A 16653-nucleotide genomic window follows, 5' to 3' on the forward strand; every position below is an offset into this window, starting at 1 on the left:
TGATAAACTCCCATTGGACTCCTCCTATATAAGACCACCCCCAGAGCCAACTGTATCTGAAGGACCACACTGAGAGCTTCCAGTAATGTCCATTATGATTCACTACTCCCATTTCATTCACTCAGTCACCATGTATTTACTGAGTACCTACTATAAGATTACCAGTCATAAGATTATAGTGATGAACAAGAAAAATTTTCTGATCTTAGAGGACATACATTCTTGTCGGGTAGGAATGAAGGCAGGGAGTTTGAAAATGAGTTAGTTATAATATTTTGAAATAGACCTAAAAAGGGTTTGGGAAACAATTTTAGTAACTCTAGATAGGGTTAATATAATTCCAACTACTAAATTATAACTGAAAGAAAATTTATGGGGATTTCTAGGTGAAAAAATCCTTAATTTCACAACTGTCTCTCTGTCCATCAGGGAAACAATTTAATAAAGAAAATTAAGATGAAAAGATTGCCAAATGACTGTCAGGAACCAGAGCTAAGAAGATGCACAAAGACAATCCTGTCCACATGGGCTGAGAAAACTTACCAACAATGTCTGTGGAATGCTGCTCAGTCCCACAGATAATTTACTTTATATCAGGAAACAGGTTATATAAATGAATGAAGCAGTCTGATTTTATGATGATAAATGGCAAATAATGCAGTCCAGGGAATATGATAAGGAGAAGTGGTGACAATGGCATTACGGAATAGATGTGCCTACTCTAAACAGAGTAGTAGCTACTCATCTCTAGTTGACTGTTGTCAAATCAACTACTTTGTCAGGAGAATCTTAAAATTCTAGATTTAACTTATCTCTTCCAATTTAAAAAAAATAACCGTAACTAATTCAAACTTAAAAAACTATTCAGGCAAAGCAAAACACATCTGAAGGCCAGAATCAGCCTGCAGACCAAGAGTTGATGATCTCTGCTGGACAGAAATGCCCATGTGTCTCTGCAAGTATTGCCCAGTGGGGTATAACATGGCACAGTGGAAAGAACCTAGATGGGGTGTACAGAACAGCTGGAGTCAAACCCTTAATGAAATTGCTTTGTGCCTTTAGTTGAGTCTCATGACCTGAAATGCATTGTGTCAGAAAAATGGAAGATGGAAGGACGGCAATAATATCTTATTTGCCAACTTTTCGGGATTATCCTGAGAAATAAAATGATGTAAGTAAAAGTACTTTGTAAACAGTAATTTCCTACTAAGTGATATCTTCCCCAGCTCTCCATTATCAACACTGTGACAAGTTCACTTTTCCAGTCTTACGAAATCAATATTTAGGATTGAATTCACTTTAAGGCCAACAAGAGAGTAGCATGCACGTTTTTAAAGAACTACTCATTGAACATTGGATTACTTTCAAGGTGCATACTTGATTAATTTGTAGTCCAGCAGTTCTGAATATATAGTCATCCAAGAGTTGGATAGTTTAAGCTTGCAAATTCTAAAGGGAATTTGCTGAGCAAATTAATAAAGTAAGCAGAATTGAGACAGGAAAAATATCAACATACTAAAACCTTTTCAGGAGTTCATACAAAATGTTAAAACGATTATTCTCGCCTGGCATATTTGAACAAAATTTATTTTGCGTTTACCTTCTAAAGGGTTGTACTAAGTGTAACAAGAGTTATTTGTATATGAACACCTGATATGGTAATTAATCATTTTTATAGGTTCATTGAAATGTTTCTTTTAAAGACTTCTTATATAAAGTAATCCATAATTCAGTTAGTTTTATTAACTCCATCTGACTAATGTGACGATCAAGAACTTGAGCCCTAGAGTCAGCCCGTCAGGATTTGGGTCCTTGATAGTGGTCATTGTAGCAAGTTACTTAATTTCTCCATGCCTGTATTTCTTCATGTGCTTAATGAAGATAATAAAAACATGTACCCCCTCATATGGTTGGTAGGAGGTCTGAATGAGATAATACACATAAAGCACTTAGCAGTGTATCTGGAATATGATGAGAGTAAATGTTAACTATTAGTATATGTAAATTTTAAATGAATGTATTTATTTTTTTTATGTTTATTTATTTTTGAGAGAGAGAGAGAGAGAGAGACAGAGTGTGAGTGGGGGAGGGACAGAATCCGAAGCAGACTCCAGGCTCTGAGCACAAAGCCCTGTGCAGGGCTTGAACTCATGAACCACGAGATCATGACTTGAGCCGAGTCTGATGCTTAACCAACTGAGCCACCCAGGTGCCCCTAAATGACTTTAATTTCAACTTTTGAGTATTTTTTGTGGTTCCAAAATTTTCATGTTAAAATTATTTTTTGCAATTACAACTCGTTTCTGAAGCTGTTTAAAGCAGTAGAACTCTCCTTTTTAAATGCAATTTTATTTAGAATTCATAACTCTAAATGTGGTCAGAGGAAACTGAGGAAACTGAGACACTGCAGTATGAGTCAGGAGTGACCCCGCTGATTGAACTATGGCATTCATAGGGATAGGACATAGGGATCTCATGTCAGCAAAGCCAAAGTTGCTTTTGGGGTCCACACAGCCTGCCCTGGAACAGTTTAGAGTATTGGAAAACGTGTTCTAAAAGACCAAGTACACAGACTGGGTACATGACTTCAACCCTCAATCTTGATGAGCCAATGGTAATGCTTTAGTTCAAGAATCATGGTGCCAAGTGGAAGAAACAGCAGTAAAAAACAGCAACTACTGTCACCAAGAGCACCAAACCGTGTCACTTCAGTGACAGAGGGAAAGGCCCCCTGACCCACAGCTGCTGTGGACACTTGTCCTGTGAGTCCTGGAGTTCCAGTGCCATGCACCTGATGCACCTAAGCCTTCTGGCCCTGAACAACCTTAAACTGCTCCCCCCACCATTTTCCTTAGACCACAATTCCCTGTGCAACTGGGTGCCTCACCTGGGGAAGATGATCCCACAGCCTAAATAAGTATCTCTTCCTTAAGGTGCCCCAACTAAGAGGGGCTGGCTGACATGATCCTCGGTCTTTCCACCTCAGCCACACAGCTCTTGAGGAAGGCCTGTGATCCAAGGCCTGATCATCACGAAGGTATTTCCTAACACCTTTAATGGGCTGATTCAAGTCAAAAGGCACCAAGCATAGGGATTATTCTGTAAGAAAAATAATCCCTTCACCTTTTCTCAGGGCCCGTATCTTCTGTCTTCCCATTGAGTATCTCTTCATCCAAATTTCTGAATCAGACAGTGATCGAGTCCCTTTGAGGAAGTAGCAGAAATTAAGCTCCAAGTTTACCCACTGAGTTTAGTTCAGAGACACCCCATCCAAAGTCATGACAAATTAAGAAGGCCTGCTCTTCATTGGTCATCATTTACCTCCTTCATAAAGCATTTAGATTTTTGTGGAAATTGGAGGGTGTCAGGGCTTGAAACTTGTAACATACAACCCACGTGATATTTAAACACTTCCATGGGGCGCCTGGGTGGCTCAGTCAGTTAAGCAGCCGACTTTGGCTCGGGTCATGATCTCACGGTCCGTGAGTTCGAGCCCCGCGCCGGGCTCTGTGCTGACAGCTCAGAGCCTGGAGCCTGTTTCAGATTCTGTGTCTCCCTCTCTCTGACCCTCCTCTGTTCATGCTCTGTCTCTCCCTGTCTCAAAAATAAATAAAACGTTAAAAAAAATTTTTAAAAATAAATAAATAAACACTTCCAGTGGGGAGGGAAAGGATGAGTTTTTCAGTATTCTTCAGGAAGCTGCTCTAGCATTGGCATCAGAACTTGACAAAGAAATCTCAATTGGTTAAGTTGCATATTTATGTTTCAAGCTCCCATCAATTTAGAAAAAATGAAAGAGTAGATTTTTGGAAATCCCTTAGAAGTCAAGTAGCTAATAAAAAACATTCAGTGAGGGGCGCCTGGGTGGCGCAGTCGGTTAAGCGCCCGACTTCAGCCAGGTCACGATCTCGCGGTCCGGGAGTTCGAGCCCCGCGTCGGGCTCTGGGCTGATGGCTCAGAGCCTGGAGCCTGTTTCCGATTCTGTGTCTCCCTCTCTCTCTGCCCCTCCCCCGTTCATGCTCTGTCTCTCTCTGTCCCAAAAATAAAATAAACATTGAAAAAAAAATTAAAAAAAAAAAAAAACATTCAGTGAAATGCTTGAAAAAGAAAGTTGAGCAAGTATTTCAGAAACTAAAATAAAAGGGCAAAAAAAAGGAGTAAAACAGTTTTTATAAAGGCTTAATGAAAGAAGGCTAGAATTGGATTAAGAAAATTCCCTTATGCTTAAAATAAAGAAGAAGGCAGAGAAAATTATCAAAGAAATAATGCAAGGTTGCTTCTGCAACACGAAGGGTATGATTATCCAGCACAAATGAACAAAGACTTAGCTAAAGGTATGCTACTGTAAAAAATCAGAATACAAAGTATAAATAAAAAATGGTAAATTCTGGAAGCCTCCAAGGAGCTTCTGGTGAATCCCATTGTAATCAGTATTATGGTGGTCTTCTCAACAACACATGCTTAAGAGACGATGCAGTAAGAATTTGAATATTCTAAAGAAATATTCATCCACAACTTTAGTAATCAGCAGGTACACCTATAAAACATAAGAATAGAATAAAGATGTTCAGGCACTGCAAGGATTCTAAAACTTATATCCCATGCCCTCTTAGGGAACTTTTCAAGGAAATGCTTGAGCAAAATAAGGAACTGGATACAGGAAAAACCTTAGGATTGGAGAAGCACAGGAAGCAACAAAGCAGGGGAGCAAAGGAGCTTCCAGGACAAAGGTTGTGCACCAACCATTTCTATGCCATTTGAAAGCAATCACCACAGGGAAGGATGCAGAAGAGGAGAGTAGAAGGGGAAAAAAGAAAAAAGAAAAAATAGAGAAAGAGACCATGACAGTGACCAGCTTAGAATGTAGAATAAAACAGAAGCCTCAAGGTTAGGGGTCCCTGGAAAAAAATCAGTTTGATAGGATATCTGATTTGCTTAAGAAATAAAATTAAAGGGCTTTGGATAGATGCAATGAAGGATATAAAAAATAAGGTAGGCACATCCTTAGCAAATAAAAAGGAATTCTCTTTAAAAAGCAATAGAACTTTATTGATAAGGTGAATTATTTCTCTAGAGAAGCAATTCTCAGGCTTTCTGGCCTCAATACTTCTTTTACACTCTTGCAGATTATTGAAGACAGCAAAGAGCTTTAGTTTATGAGGGTTATATCCATCAATGTTTACCGTATTAGAAACTGAAACTGAGAAATGGTCGCACATATACTTACTAAGTCATTTTAAATTAACCGGAAACATTTACATGTTAAGTCTATTTCTGTGAAAAATTGTATTTTCCAAAACAAAAACTATTCAATGAGAAGAGTTCAGTTGGTTTTCATTTTGCAGATCTCTTTCATGTCTGGCCTAACAGAAAACAACTGACATCTCATCTGTGCTCCCGCGTTCAGTCTGTTGTGATACATCACGTACCTCCTGGAACATCTTACCATTCACAGATCTTTAAGAATTAGCAAATAGTTTTGACACCTGCTCCCTTAAAAGGGCCCTCAGATGACACTGAAAAAAACAGTCCTCTAGAGTAATACTTGACTTCTTAATGAATACTCTTTTATATAGTTATAATATAATTTCTTATACTGATTTAACCAAAATAGCCATTCAGTTACCCTGGGAGTCTGGATGTGAGTGAGGAAGATTCTGGTTAGCATTAAATCATCAACAACAATAATAACAGATCAAGCGGCACCTGGGTGGCTCAGTTAAGTGTCTGACTTTGGCTCAGGTCATTGTCTTGCAGTCTGTGAGTTTAAGCCCCGGGTCAGGCTCTGTGTTGACAGCTCATAACCTGGAGCCTGCTGCAGATTCTGTGTCTCCCTCTCTCTCTGCCCCTCCTCACTCACACTCTGTCTCTGTCTCTCAAAAATGAATAAATGTTAAAAAAAATTCTTTAAATAAAAAAAAATAATGGATCAAAATATGATGTGTAGTATCAGTAGCAGAAGTAATTTATATTAAATGCTAGAGGTAAATATCAGAAGCATCACCTCCCATATTTTAAGTGATTGCTTCTAGATGATGGTAAAGAAGGGTGCAGAAGGGTAGAGCAGGAGACTTATAACATGAAATTCTATGCAGCCTTTAAAATGAGCTTTTCCTATAAATTTATGGAAATAATTATCAAAATATGAATCAAGTTTTGATGATTCAGTGGACCTCAGGTGGAGCTTCAGATTTTGCATTCCTAACAAGCTCCCGGGTGATGCCAATGCAGAACCATGCTTTCTGTAGCATTGACTTAAATAAGGAGAAAATAGTCCTAACTCAGAATTTTAAATCATTCTGATAGTGTCAGAAAGAAAGCCTCAGGTACGAGATTGTCCTTTATATCTCTCCCATAGTTGCCAAACTCTGAAAGATGGCCTTGGAACTTTCATCAGGGAACAGTATCTAACAAAAATTTAAAAGGAAAAAGTGAGAAAATTGGTGAAATCCTAATAAAGTCTAGAGTTCAGTTAAAATTTATGAAGCTAATGTTGGTTTCTTTGACAAATGTTATCATGGTATTTTAAGATGTGAACATTAGGGGAAACCATAAATTTCTAGTTATTCCAAAATTAAAAGTTTAGTTTAAAATGTTAAATAAAAGAGTAAATAGCAAAAGAGGTAAAAGCCAAAATACTCTGATTAGACCAGTGAGAAAAGTAAAAAGAGGGGGACCCAGAATCCTTCCTATTTTTCATTCCCCTTTGACCTCTGATAGCTTCTGAAACTGAAAAACCTTTGGCCTCTACATAAGATTGGAAACCAGCAGACCTAACATTCTTTTTTATGTTTATTTATTTTTTTGAGGGGCGCCTGGGTGGCGCAGTCGGTTAAGCGTCCGACTTCAGCCAGGTCACGATCTCGCGGTCCGTGAGTTCGAGCCCCGCGTCGGGCTCTGGGCTGATGGCTCAGAGCCTGGAGCCTGTTTCCGATTCTGTGTCTCCCTCTCTCTCTGCCCCTCCCCCGTTCATGCTCTGTCTCTCTCTGTCCCAAAAATAAATAAACGTTGAAAAAAAAATTTATTTATTTTTTTGAGAGAGAGTGTGAGTGGGAAGAGGGGCAGAGAGAGGGGGACAGAGGATCTGAAGCGGGCTCTGCACTGACAGCAGTGAGCCTGATGTGGGGCTTGAACTCACAAACTGTGAGATCATGACCCGAGACGAAGTCAGACGCTCAACCAACTAAACAATCCAGGTGCCCCTAACATTTTATTTTACAAGGAAAAAAAAACACGAGACCCAAAGATTATTAACCGTCTTACTCAAAATTACACATTTGTGTAAAATAAGGACCAGAATGGAAGATTTCCTTCTGTGTCATCCTTGTTGCTTTTCACCAACTATAGGTTTTATTTAGATATGTCTAGTTTTCTTCTCTAAAACAGAGGGATTTTCTTCAATGTGACCACAAGATAGACTCACATATGTCACCCAAATAGCTCCCATGTGAGACTGACTTATGTGTGGTCACAATAAGTAAACCAAAGATCAAATGGGTCACTTATTATGAGAACTGAAGTCACTGGAGAAAGATGAGTTCTGTCTTCTTGGATAAATTCCTGTTTTCCTGTGGTCCAATGAGTGTTTGCATGGATAGTGTATCAATTGATAAGGTTAAAGGACTTGGCTAAGAAGGCAAGTAATAGCTTGGTATTTGCTTGAATTCTTGATATTCTTATCTTTTTTAATGTTTATTTATTTTGAGAAAGTTTGTGAGTGGGAGAGGGGCAGAAGGTGAGAGAGCGGATCCCAAGCAGGCTCTGCGATGTCAGCACAGAGCCGGACTCAGGGCTCCATCTCACGACGTGAGATTATGACCTGAGCCGAAATCAAGGGTCAGAGGTTTAACCAACTCAGCCACCCAGGTGCCCTGACATTCTTATCTTGATTGAGAAAGCCTGATGTTTAGGATTAAATCAGAAGCTGTCCATGACTACTTCTTTGGCACACTTCCCAAATAATGTGCCCATTTTTCTAGCTGATATCTAGTCACTGAGCCATTGTTGATGCTATGCCTGTAGTGTTGTCACTTCTAAACATGCTCATAAAAAGCAAAGTGTCCATTCATCCTTTGCCATCCTTTTAATTATTCATAGGTTTGGAGTGTTGGGCTTTGCCTCCAAGAGATATAGAGCCTCATGAGTAACACAGGCCTTTAATGCAGGTGATGGGTTTATCTATTAGGCTGCCTCTTAGCCTGGAGAAAAAAATAAATGCAACTTGGAACAAAGCCTTTCTTTGTTCTTAGCCTTCATATTCAGTGCTGTACTTCCCTAGGTTACCTTGGCCTTGCATTGTTTGGAGCTGTCTCTGTCTACCCATTTATACTCTCCGAGCTTTCGTGGGTGCTTGGGCTAGTGCTTCTCAACTTTGTTATTACAGAGGCAGTTCCTCTGCTCCTAATATGTGTCTCTCAGGTCCCGCTTCCCTTCCATGATCTTTAAAGCTAGGCAGCACAAAAGGGAAGGTCAGCCCAGCCACGCAGTATGTCTCTTTCGCTCAGTCCATCTCTAACACTATCACATGAATCACAGCACGAGACTGTGCTGAAAATGAAATCCTACTGCACGTTAAGCCAACGAAAAGCATAGTTCTGCTTACCTTAGAAAAAATCATTTATGAAAGGAAAATCCAAACTCCCCATTCAAAATTGCTTTATGGTGATTTTTTTTAGAAGCAGAGTATCAAAATTGTGTACTTAGAACAGTGCCACAAAGCGGTGCTTGCTGGGGGAAGGAAACAAGCTTGTTCAATAGGTTTTTGAAACAGGCTTTGTCTTGGAGGCTTGATGATTTACAGATAAATCTCTCCTCAGTCCTGCCAAGACAATTGGACTAAGGGCATACATGTTAACAGGTTTTGTTTTCTATTCAACTAATAAGTGGCTTTGTTGTTAATCCTTATTATGTTCATTACTTAAGAACATGCAATATGATAGGTGATACTCCTCCTAGAGAGGCTTTGTGGGAGACTGCTAAGGAATCAGGGCAAGATACATTCCTCTTAGTAGAATGGACTTTCAGAGAATATGCAGGAATTCCTGGGCTCCTGTTAGCATGCGGTGGGATCTAGTGGGGAGGGGAGCAGACTCTTAAATAAAACCTTGCACTTGCTGCTTTCTTGCCTGCTTTCCTGACTGAATGTCTTGTCCACTTGGATGTTTCATCTGTTTCCTAACAAGGTTCATGATAAAAAGTGAGAACTAGTATTTCATAGGTCAGGTAACACTGCCTTACCGTGAGATTAGTTTTCTTTTAACATAATTTCGTAGATAGTTTGCAATCTTGAAATACCAGAAGGTCCTGCATTGCCATGGATTTCTTGATGCAACTAACCCATGTTGTCAAGGCAACCCACTTCATGTTTTCTCCCCTCTAGAAAACCATTTCCATGTTGCAAACCTTAAATCACAATCATCTCTTAGAATACACAGGGTCAAACATCCCCTGTATGCACAAAGCTATTACTTTTTTTTTTATAAGATATCGTGTCATTACAGTAGAATAATTTGACTTGAGGGATAATGTGTGTATTAAAGCATTGAAGTTAAAATAATTCTGTAGCATTTATGTCCTATCTCCCCATTTCCAGGAGATGTGAGGCTGTTTCCTACAAGCAGTTACATTTTTGAAGCTCTAGTAACAATGTTGACATATTTTGACTAATTTCTATGTAAATTGATTGCAATCAACAGCTTTTTCATGGTTTGTGAAATTAAATCACTTAAAAGACGAAGTACTTTCTGGAATTACTATCACCCACCTGTTGTATATTTTCTCCTTTTTTAAGAGACAAAGACCAGTTTTGAGAGTTCTTCCATGTTATTGATATGACTCCACTATTCTCTGACAACCTGGGTTAGCATCATGCTGGAACTCAGAGACTGACATCAGGCGGAAAGTGTTCCCTCAGATATCTGGGCTGTTTGAGTGGTTGGTTTAAAAGAAAATCCCAATTGGGGTGCCTGGGTGGCTCATTTGGTTACGCATCCGACTTTGGCTCAGGTCAGAATCTCATGGTTTGTGAGTCACAGCCCTGCATCCAGCTCTGTGCTGACAGCTCAGAGCCTGGAACCTGCTTTGAATTCAGTGTCTCCCTCTCTCTCTGCCTGCTCCCCCCTACCTGCCCCCCACTCCCCGCTCGTTCTCTGTCTCTCAAAATGAATAAACATTTTTTTTAAAATCCCAGTGAAAGGATAGTAGGAATCATTTTACCCCTTTTCCTAGTTCACTATTAACAAAAAAATTGGGTTAGGTTAAGATTCTTTCTGAGGCTCGAAAATTTGAAGACTTTATTTTTAACCTACTCTTGGCAATACAACTCACAGGCTACATTTAACTTACATAGTGATCAGAAGTAATTCTTAGTGACTCATCCAGTACTGTTGGTCTGGCTTTCTAGTTAGTCTTTCAAATATTTATAAGACTTCCTGCCCCTTACATTTTTGTTCAAAAGTTGATTGCATAAAAGGTAGCCATGTTTCATTTCATGATTCCCAAAGGTTTGAGAACACAAGTGTGTGGCTTTAAATGAAGTTTCTATGTGGGTCTTAATGGCTCAGAGCATTTTCACGTTGCACGTTTATTAGATAAAACCTACTTTGGCACCTTTCAGCTGCCATTCTTATTTCAACAAGCTAAAGAATTTTATCCATATAAAATAGTACAAATTATCATATCCACTATTGAGGAACTGGCATTATTTTCTTTCCATTATTGTGATTTGACAGGTCAGGCATTCAAACGTCAGTCAGTCTACAAAGCCTTTTAGGTTACTTAGCTCAGCCCTCTCCTGTTATATCCTTCAAAAATTATTAGCACTCCATCACAATGCACAAAGGATTTGAGCCTACTTACAGAAATACATGCCAAAAAGTGAAGCCAATGGTTAAGGAGGTTGTAGGAAAAAGAAGCGAGTGAAATAAAATCCTAAGACAAACATAAGGAAGATGCATACCACGGGTCCTGTGTGCTAGTTAGACAGGAAGAATAATTTGCTTCCAAATGGATTAGCATCCAAAACAAAGAAGGAAGTGTGGTAAATTAAGTAATTTATACAAATATAAATATTCTATACAAATGTAAATATTTTAGCAAATACATAGATTATCAGATCACTGAGGTCCTAGGGAAATTTTCCTCTTGTGCTGCCATTAAGTAAATTTGGTAAAGGTGTATATCATTTACAGTAATTATACTCTAAGATTCATTGTGTTAATGACCATAATAATCAGCCAGCATTTCCTGGTTGCTTACTGGTGTTAGGCACTGTGCTGCATGCTTTGTTGTGTACCCAGCCTCATTTAACTCCCCCAAGAAACATGAAATAGGTGTTCTCATCATAATGTCACAAGGGAAAAAACTCAGGCTTAGAGAAGTTAAATAAACTGTCTAAGGTGTCTGTTTTTACCCAGTGGAGCTGGGATTCAGTCTTAAATCAATGTTATGCCTAAGTCAGGTTTTAAGCACTATTCTACACTGTCTCTATAGGTCAAAGTAGGGAGTGATCGCATCTGCCTGCAAAGTTAGAAAATGCTTCCCAGGTAGAGAGGGAGTTGAAATTGGTTATGAGTGGTAACTAGATGTCTCCCAATGAGACGTAAACATTTGAAGACATTCTATGCGAGAAAACAGTGCATTTAAATTCACACAGGATGAGTAGTTCACAAATTGAAAATAGCTGGCTTTGCCAGAAAGAAGGATGACCATAGGCAAGTTTCTCAAACTCCCATCCTCATCTACAATGGAAGTAATGATAGGATGCCCATCATTGAGAGGTTTTGAAAATTAATAATATAAGGCTATTAATATTATTGTTAAGACAGATAATAGATGAAGTTAAACAGAAGCAAGTGCCAGATTATATCCAATGCTTCGCTAAAGAAGGACATGGGAAGGACAGTAAGGGTATTAAATAATGAATTGATATATTCGGACTTTTGAAAGATTGCTTTGCAGCAATGTGTGGAGAATGAATTGCCCATGTAGTTGAGCCAGGCACAACATGCAAGCTAGAAAACAATATGGACTTAATTAAAGCAGTAGCTGAGGGGACAGAGAGGAAGGAACTTAATAGGGTTTAGTTACTGAACGACTGCCAGAGCCGAAGATGAGAAATGAGGTGTAGGAAATAACCCGTGATGGTTCTCAGCTTTCTGCCTCCACTGATTAGGTGAAGGTTTTAATTATTAACTAAGGAAGAATATACATGCAGATGAACAAATCTGGGGAAATAATATAAGAAGTACAGTCAGAACACACGAGTTTGAGATGCTTGTGAGCCGGCGAAGTAAAGGAGGTGAGTCTGAGAGAGGTTGAATCTGGACTCGGAGGGAAATGTGGGTGGAAGTCATCAGGATATCTGTGGTCGTGGAAGCCCCAGACTCAGATGAATCAGTGAGAAGTGAGGTATGATGAGAATGTGGAGGAAGATGGAGCCCTGGGACCCAGATGTAGGGCCAAGTGGAAAAGAGAAACCAGCAGACATGCTCAACAGCACCAGCCAGAAAGGGGAAAGAGACCAGTGAAGAGTGACACTCTTGAAACCTAAGGCTTAAAAGAAATTGGAGGAGTCAAGCAGTGCAGTGTCGAGTGCTACAGACAAGACTTTGAGTAAACGTAAAATTAGGAGGTCATCAGTAATTTTTAGCAGGAACCATTTCAAGGGGGCCACATTTGTGACAGCTGGATTTCAGAGGGTTGAAGAATCTACAGAAAGTAAGAAAGGGTTGACATTCAGAGAAAGGTAGAATATGCATTCTAAAATGTTGCCTGTGAAGCAGTAAGTAAATGGCTTTTGGTGGAGCAGAGAACCAGAGACTGTTGTTGTTGTTGTTGTTGTTGTTGTTTTGTTTAACTGGAGATAAATGTATAAGGTTCTTAAATATTAAAAAAAAAAAACAAAAATAAGCAACCAAGAGGAAAAAAATATGGGGAAAAGCAAAAGGTCAGTACACACACACACACACAGCAATCTATACTATTCACATTTCAACAACAATCTAGTATCAATTTTATCCTGCTAAATTGGCATTTCAAACATGCTCAGAGTGGAATAATTTTCCCAGAGAGCAAATTTGACACATACCAGAAGTCTTAAATATGTAATACGATGTCTCCATTAAGTTTTATTTCTAAAGATTTACATTAATGAAGTAATCATGGGTGTGCACAATATTTTGCTACATGAATTCTTGGCACAGTATTAGCTATAACAGTGAACAAACAAATGTAAAACCTAAAACAATAATACTTCCAGGAGAAGACATACGAGAAAATCTGTATGACTTTGGGATAGGCAAAAAATAACCAAAATAACCAAAATTTCTTTTAGTGAGATGCTAATAGAGACTTCAGTTGCTATTCGATAGCATATACGCAGCCATTAAAAATGAAATACAATGACATTCATGATATATCGTTACCTTTTAAAAACTGTTTTTACTGAAGTGTGTTAGCATAATGTCTCCCTTTTATTTAAAAATAGAACTCTTACTCAGCATTGTACTTAAGGTTCTAGCCCCTCCCTATACGTGCAAATGTTCTGGAACACTGTAAAAGGGAGTGTCTGTACCTGCTATGCAGATAGGAGAAAAGTACTGTGGCCCAGAAAGCGGCACTCCTTTTTGGTAGCCAATGGGGGGATCACTGCATGGAGACAAAATCCTGTCCTCCTGGACTCCAGTGATAGAAAGAATGATAGGCCAGAGCACAAGTGCAGACAGAGTCTTTTAAGTTCAGGATGGATGGTCTTTGTGAGGTGACTCAGACTCTGCAGTCTCTTGAACCATGTGTCCCGAAGTAGTCCTCTGTTAGACCCATTCTCCAAGTTCTCCCCTGCTAGAGTGGCTTGTAGATGAGACCTATTGTCAAGGGTCATGGAAAGTGACTAATTTAGACTGCAGAGGGATGCTTTGTCCTCTTAGATAAGAAGAGAGGAAGTAGGAAGGGTGTGATGCAGTTATAAATGAGGATTTAGTCTAAAGACAGGAAGTTGAGAATTTATGCATGAGGGTATCAATGTTCTCGAAAGTAGAAGTTATATTTAATAAGACCCACTGTCAAGACATCACTTCTTTCCCTCTCCTGGAGGGAAAAACTAGTAGCAGAAACTAGTAGTTAATCACTCTCTGTCTCCACTTTATCTTCCATACAGCTATAAGAATGACCTTTTAAAAACCCTGGTATCCCTAAACTCTAAAAGCCTTTCTATCTTAGTCCTTGGAGATTGCTTAAACTTGGCCCACACCTCAAATCCATGGCCTGGGACCATCCACATCTTGTACCTGCTTTCTGGAAGTGCCTGCAGCCTACTTTCTGTTTCTACATACTCTGTCCATATAGACTGTCCCACTTCTGTTCATATAAATCTGATCTCCAAGATGAATCACTTTGTGGATTTTGTCCCCAAATTCACTTACCTCACCATTTGGTGAGCTCAGTAGCAGGAGAGCAATCCCACCATGAAGCCCAGGGGCTTCTGCCTTCTGTCAGCTACCCCACAACACTCTCAATCCCTCCATCTTCTCCTTTCCTCAGGATAGACAAACTTTCTCCACTGTCTCACTCAAAGAGATCAGCCCACATCTGTGTTCCTTGTGGTCTTGATTTTCACTCCAACTAATCATACAGAAATTTATTTTGAACAAATTCTGAGAAGGAAATCTGGGAAGGACATCTACTTTTCCCCACACATGAATGTCTGTCAATCTCAGGCCCCATTTTCCCTGCCTTTGGGTTGATACTCAAGGCTCTTCACCATCCGGTCCCACCTCACCTCACCTCTTGCCTTTTAACCTCTTGCTCATGCTCTGAGTCTTTGCAGTTTCCTCAAGCAAATCTGCATCCCGCAGAACTGTGTAAATTTTCACATAATTCACCTTATCCTCTTTCTCCTTCTTATCATGCTCAGCTCAAGCATTGAAAGCATTTTATGATCTTTAATAGAAAGGGGATGTTTAAATGGGAATATTAAACATTCCTACTCCATTTTCAATGTGGATAACTGAACTTCACCTCTTGGTTTTTATAAGAACAAATTATTAGAATAATATTAGATTGGCTTACCATTGGCTTACCATATTCCTGTCCCTTTGCAGGGATTCAGTAGCACTAGAGAAATGGACAACTGAATCTGCCGAAAAATGATGTCTTATCAGAATTTTAATGACTGGGAATTAAGGACATGGAGAAGGAAGCAGGCCAACCCATTTTTATTAGTTTTCCAAAGAGATGGGGCGGGGGGAGAGGAGATAAACTATTAAATAAGAACTTTTAAATAAGAATTCCTCTCATATTCACTTCTGAGTCTTAAAAGCTAGGAAGAAAAGTGGAATCTATTCTAGAATGTGAACAAGTATCACTTGTGTCTCAACAAATTCCACACAAAGAGCAACCAGATATGAGGGATACATTGCTTGAAACAGACTTCTCAGCAACAGGTCCAGAACAAGTTGTTTTCGGTGTCCTCTAAAAGGACATAAAATTTTTGGCCACCCAGAAACTTTCCTTGGTTCAAAGCAACTTCTTAAATGGAAGAACACAAGAGTTGAGTGTGGTAGGACGGACACGGTTGCCTTTCCTATACTGCAAAATGCAGGAATGCAGTTGAACATTCCCCTGCAAACAAGAAGGAGCTACCAGTAGGCTGAGAATCAGCATTTGAGATTTGGAATTCATTCTGAGTACCGCAAATGAGGAAACTGGCCAGTTGTGGTTGTTTTCCAAACATGTCACGTCCCCGAACCATAAGTTTCATTTCCAGCCTGTAGAGATTATATGTACCTCCCACCCTTCCCTGGTCCAGTGCTTCCTTATTTTGTAAGAAGCCGATATGTTACTATTAAATCAATTAAAGAAAAAGGCAGCTTAAAGCAAAGGCCCTCAATCTGCAAAGTGTCTCAGACTTCTCTGAGAATTCAATGAAAGGATATGGACCTCTCCCCAGAAAAAGTAAATGTAATGTTTTACATACAATTTACAAAATTAATATACCCCTAGAAATCCCAAGGAACTTGGCTCTTTAATGAAAAGGCTTCAGTTTTAGGACAACACTCTTAGCAAAGGCTCAGTCTCTAAAATGCAAAACAAGCTTAAAAGTAATATATTGAGTCAGCTAATTATGCTGGATGTCAAAACGCTGCTAAAACTGATTTTTATTTGGTTATCTTTGTGTTATTATATCTAAAACGTGAACCAATAGTTAGAGTAAAGGTCATTGGCTGCCATTTAAGCTGGAGTAGAAGAGATATTTATTTTTCAAATTTATTTCAAATTTTTATATGAGAGTAAAAACACCAGCTACAATGATAAAAACATTATATACAGTGTTCAGATGTGACACTACTATTAAAGCAGGCTAGAAATAGGATGAAGAATTTTTTTTTTGACTCCTAAAAATAAGTATTGACAATGAGCTGTCAGTAGAATTGACACTTTGTACAATAGAGACGCCACAGAGAAAACTCGCTTTTTTCTTTGCTGCCACCCGAAGGAATATTTTGGAAAGATAACTATATACATTCACACATACGTACCACAAGACAGTTGAGAGAAAGAAGCATTTATGAAATCAAAGTCTGATGGGCAAATACAGTTCCCTGTTCTAATACACAAAGCTCCACAATTATGATGCTAATGTAAACTCTAAGAAAG

General features: G+C 39.1%; 2 protein-coding genes across 13 annotated transcripts in view; one reads left to right on the plus strand and one right to left on the minus strand.

The window, feature by feature from the left end:
• MARCHF1 (membrane associated ring-CH-type finger 1) overlaps positions 1-16653 on the plus strand; it is an 874367-nt gene that overhangs the window by 833408 nt on the left and 24306 nt on the right. The gene's annotated exons all lie outside the window — the stretch shown is intronic.
• The window catches only part of TMA16 (translation machinery associated 16 homolog), an 84782-nt gene that overhangs the window by 6731 nt on the left and 61398 nt on the right, over positions 1-16653 (minus strand). Inside the window, exon 8 of one of the 2 annotated variants that reach the window (XM_045464027.1) lies at positions 4153-4537. The exons of the other annotated variant lie outside the window; for it this stretch is intronic. The gene's annotated coding sequence lies outside the window, so the exon portion shown is untranslated. Of the gene's footprint in view, positions 1-4152; positions 4538-16653 lie in introns of those variants that run through there. 2 annotated transcript variants of the gene reach the window in all.

The sequence above is a fragment of the Leopardus geoffroyi genome, chromosome B1 (assembly GCF_018350155.1).
Source record: "Leopardus geoffroyi isolate Oge1 chromosome B1, O.geoffroyi_Oge1_pat1.0, whole genome shotgun sequence".
Classification (NCBI taxonomy): Eukaryota; Metazoa; Chordata; class Mammalia; order Carnivora; family Felidae; genus Leopardus; species Leopardus geoffroyi.